The sequence below is a fragment of the Scylla paramamosain genome, chromosome 19 (genome assembly GCF_035594125.1).
Source record: "Scylla paramamosain isolate STU-SP2022 chromosome 19, ASM3559412v1, whole genome shotgun sequence".
NCBI classification, from domain to species: domain Eukaryota; kingdom Metazoa; phylum Arthropoda; class Malacostraca; order Decapoda; family Portunidae; genus Scylla; species Scylla paramamosain.
This window is the reverse complement of record NC_087169.1, coordinates 22,639,161-22,643,641: the sequence shown is the minus strand read 5'-3', so window position 1 is coordinate 22,643,641 and position 4,481 is coordinate 22,639,161. Positions and strand designations below refer to the sequence as shown.

Genomic DNA, 4,481 nt, shown 5'->3' with positions numbered 1-4,481 from the left:
GGTATGGTTCCCTCGACTCGACTGCCTTTCGGGGCCCCTGAGAGCCTGAGGGAATGCACACGATGGTCTGGGTTGAAGAAATCTCCTTGATGGTTGTATGGTTTGTCTGGTCTGTGATTCCCTTTCACGTGAGATTCATTGAACGACCTCCGCAGCCTATCAAATGCTTCCGGGTCCTCTTTCCCTCCTTTCTTCATTTCGTCCGGGTTTGCAGGAGTGCGTGTATCGTTGCAGCGTTCGTCTCCTTTGTGTCTGTTGGCGGGAAAAAGGAAGGATTTAGCAGTGCGCAGGAGTGACCACCTTCTGAAACTTTTCTGCGCCGCACCTCCTCTACATTCAAAAGGCTCTAGTTGAAGTTACGGGTTTTTAACGGTTCTCTGGTTCTAGTGACAGATGAACGAGATCTCTGTGTAATTAGCAGGAGAAACACTCTTGTCGGTCTGGTTAATTATCTCCATAGCCTTTGAAAATAGTCGTGGTGAGAGAGCAAAGCGTTTCATAATATCAGACTGAGGCATGAAGGTCGAATTTGGCTGTTAATGAGAGTTGATAGTTGTACATTACTACTACTACTACTACTACTACTACACCGTGACAGCCTGGCTAACTTGACCCTTACCTATACACTCGGCGCGTACCTAGTCAAGCCTCCGTGGCACAATCGGTTAGCGCGTTCGGCTGTTAACCGAAAGGTTGGTGGTTCGAGCCCACCCGGGGGCGATCTTTTTTTTTTTATTATTTATTTTTCTTATTCTTTAGAGAGAGACAGAGGTGAGGAAATGAAAGAGTGAATGACAGACTGGAAGAGAATAAGAGAGTAAAAAGAAGTAAAAATAGGGAGGAGATGGAACTGGAGATGGAAAAAGCGAGGAATGGAGATGAAGGGCGAGCAGCAGCAGCAGCAGCAGCAGCAGCTGGTGCGATAGTTGTCATTACTGTTGTTATTGTCTTATATAAAAAAAAAAAAAAAAAAAAAATATATATATATATATATATATATATATATATATATATATATATATATATATATATATATATATATATATATATATATTTATTTATTTATTTATTTATTTATTTTACATTGAATAAATCTTTACGTTACCCTTAAAAAGAAAAAGAAAAGAACAAGACCGTTTTCTCTTAACCAGTCTACAGAAATTAAATAAGAAGCAGTTACCATAAAAACACTTCACTTAGGACGACACTTGCACTGGTGCGGAGAGAGCGGTGCATACACAGGCGTTTGGGGGGAAGGAAAAGCATCAGGAATGGAAATAAAAGGTAGAAAAGAGAAAAAACAAGTCGGTCGAGCAAAGAAAGCGGCTTTATTTTATGTGGGACTTATGAAAAATTGAAATTTCTGGAATGCATCGGTGAATGGGAATGTTTTATATTTGATGTTTCGTTTTAAATATACAGCGCTACGATTTTTTACTATAGACCAGAGTGAGAATTTTATTTGTGATTGGCTTATTTATCTATATATCTCTATTTGTAAGTGTCACCTGTAAACACGTCACAGCCATTAGCCATAATTTAGGGTTGCCATATATGAACTATCAAAACTCCGGACACCTTCACTAACACCTGATTATGGTCCTGATATGATACTGGAAAACATGTAAGTTAATTAAAAGTAACTCAACTTATTTATCTTTGCATATGGCTGATAATGAAATAATGTGTCATCTTCATTGATGAACCCTCTTCTTGCACTCCTCTCTCATGTTTCTCAGAGCTCACATGTGACTAAGTCATTAATGCCTTTATGTGCCAGTGAGACAAATGTTCCTGGTTTACACCCCAAACACTCGGCTTCCCACTCATCCCTGCCTTTTTTGAAGCACGGGAGTTTGTTCTGCATCTCTGCAGTGAATTTACACTTTCGTTTGGGCATCTTGACAAGAACAAGTAATAGTTGTAATGAGGTCACAAGGCCGCAAACAGTAATCCAAACTGACCCCTATCAAAAGCTGGTGAAAGACTGGGGCGCGAGCGCGACGTTAATAATAAGTGAGGCGGCGTTGGGAAGGCTGCGACCACCGACTTCATACAGGACCCATACACGTCAGAGTCTTGACCCAAACCAAACCAAAGCAGTTGCCACTCGGTGAACCCCTCTCTCTCTCTCTCTCTCTCTCTCTCTCTCTCTCTCATCGTTTCAACCCAAGGAAATTTAATAAATGTGATTTTTTAACAGTTAGTAATGATGGAAGGTGAAATTCCGGATATTTGAGGGATTTTCAAAAATCCGCCCGGACGCAGATTTCGTTATCTGATTTCCGGATATGTCCGGGAAAAATCCGGACGTATGGCAACCCTACCATAATTAGCATAAGATTTATGAACACTTTAAGACTTGAAGTACCATAAGCTATAAGATTAATGAATACCCACGATTTTCCCAGAATATGCTGCAGTGAAAACGAAAGGAGTTGTGAATATGTATTTAACTTCAAAAATAGGTAAAATAAGCAATGGTATCGTCATTCTGAGCTGTCACTAGTCGTAGTATTCTGTACACGAGTGATATTGTTGTGCCTCTCGTACACTACGTTTCGGATTTCGTCCAGGCTCGCCACTCATTGAAAAATTATACTGACAAGTCGTACAAGTTACATTTTGCTGAGGGGAAACACACACACACACACACACAGACACACACACACGTACTCTAACCAGTGTCTCATTTCGTCCAGCCATCCTCGCCGCTCCTTCACAAACTCACAGCAACTTACGGAAATCATACAAGTGACACCAGTTAAACTACACTGTTGGGAAAAAATAAAAAATAAAAAAATAAAAATGGCAGAAAAGAGACAAAAATGACACTTACATTACCAGTGCCTCTCTTGGCAGTCAGCTACGCGTCCACCACTCGTCTGCTACAAGGGTATTCTGAGGTCTGTGAAGTGCATGCTTCTTATATACACACACTGCTAAGAAGGAAGGCCCCACTCATCCTTCATATCTTTTCCTAGTGTCGGAGCAGAGAGCATTGTAACCACGCACGCAGTTAGTCCTTTGTCTCAATATGGGCCATAATCTGAAACGTTCACACACACACACACACACACACACACACTGGTAGAGAAGAAAGACCACCCCCATCCTCCCATCCTTCTCTTGTGTCGGAACGGAGACTAATGTGACCAAGTGACTTCCAGTAGGAGGCATGTTCTGAAACACTCCTGCGCTGCACCACTACATTGAAAAGGCTCTGTAAAGTGTAGATAAAGCGTAATATAGGCTTGTAAGAGTGTTTCTTTAGTTATATTGAGTTACTGGCAGGTTAACAGGATTTCTACCTTATTGACAGGAGGAGCGCTCTTGTGAACCCGGCTGGTCATCTCCCTGGCCTTTGAAAACAGTCGTGGAGAGAGAGCAGACCGTTTCACAATTCCGGCGTTAGGGAATAATGAAGAAATAAATAAATGTCTGTGAGTTGCTGGCAGTTCTTTTGTCGAGTCGGCAAGCACTCTGTTGTTTGTGTGTGTGTGTGTGTGTGTGTGTGTGTGTGTGTTGCCTAGTAGTGTTTCTCTCTCTCTCTCTCCTCTCTCTCTCTCTCTCTCTCTCTCTCTCTCTCTCTCTCTCTCTCTCTCTCTCTCAGGAAGGAGAGGGAACAGAAGTGAGTTAAGACTGAAGGGAAGTGATTGAAGAGAAAACGAAGAGGAGAGAAGGAAGAAACTACTTGTGAAGACTCTCTCTCTCTCTCTCTCTCTCTCTCTCTCTCTCTCTCTCTCTCTCTCTCTCTCTCTCTCTCTCTCTCTCTCTCTCTCTCTCTCTCTCTCTCTCTCTCTCTCTCTCTCTCTCGGGAAATACCAGAAGGACTACGTGACCAATTGCATTACTACTTGAACCTTTACTGCTGTTGTCATATCAGTGTACATTGTTGCCACGCTTTGGAGAGAGAGAGAGAGAGAGAGAGAGAGAGAGAGAGAGAGAGAGAGAGAATGTCTACAATGCATTTTTTTTTTCGTTTACGACTCTCTCTCTCTCTCTCTCTCTCTCTCTCTCTCTCTCTCTCTCTCTCTCTCTCTCTCTCTCTCTCTCTCTCTCTCTCTCTCTCTCTCTCTCTCATAAATGACAACCGGAGAGCACTAAATCATATTAAAGTCTTTTTTTTTTTATTTCAGAAAATATACAAGGCATTCGATAAATAACACGAAAAACAATAAAGAAATGAAGAAATGATCACACACACACACACACACACACACACACACACACACACACACACACACACACACACACACAGTCAGTTAGTTAATCAGTCAAAAAAATGAGAGAAAACTTACCCTAGGAACTAAGTATATATTAATCTTCAACATCATTATTATACTTTAAAATATTCCTCTCTAACTTTCTATTTCTTTTACAGACTCCAGTGGAAGATATTGAGGTTTTTTTTTTTTCAGTTTGACAGGCTACAGTGGAAGGTATTGTGGTTTTCAAGGGTGTTTTCATGATTCCAGTGA

At 41.3% G+C, this 4,481-nt stretch overlaps 1 long non-coding RNA gene and 1 other non-coding gene across 2 annotated transcripts in view; one reads left to right on the top strand and one right to left on the bottom strand.

Annotated features, from left to right (window-relative positions):
* The window catches only part of LOC135109940 (uncharacterized), a 3,954-nt gene extending 650 nt beyond the window's left edge, over window positions 1-3,304 (bottom strand). The window contains exons 1-2 of the long non-coding RNA XR_010272960.1: window positions 2,840-3,304; window positions 1-252 (exon numbers count right to left, since the gene is read on the bottom strand). The exon at window positions 1-252 is cut by the window's left edge and continues 650 nt beyond it. This is a non-coding gene — a long non-coding RNA (uncharacterized LOC135109940). The remainder of the gene's footprint in view (window positions 253-2,839) is intronic.
* Trnan-guu (transfer RNA asparagine (anticodon GUU)) lies at window positions 647-720 on the top strand. The gene has a single exon. It is a non-coding gene; the product is annotated as a tRNA-Asn (tRNA).
* Window positions 3,305-4,481: the final 1,177 nt, after the last annotated feature.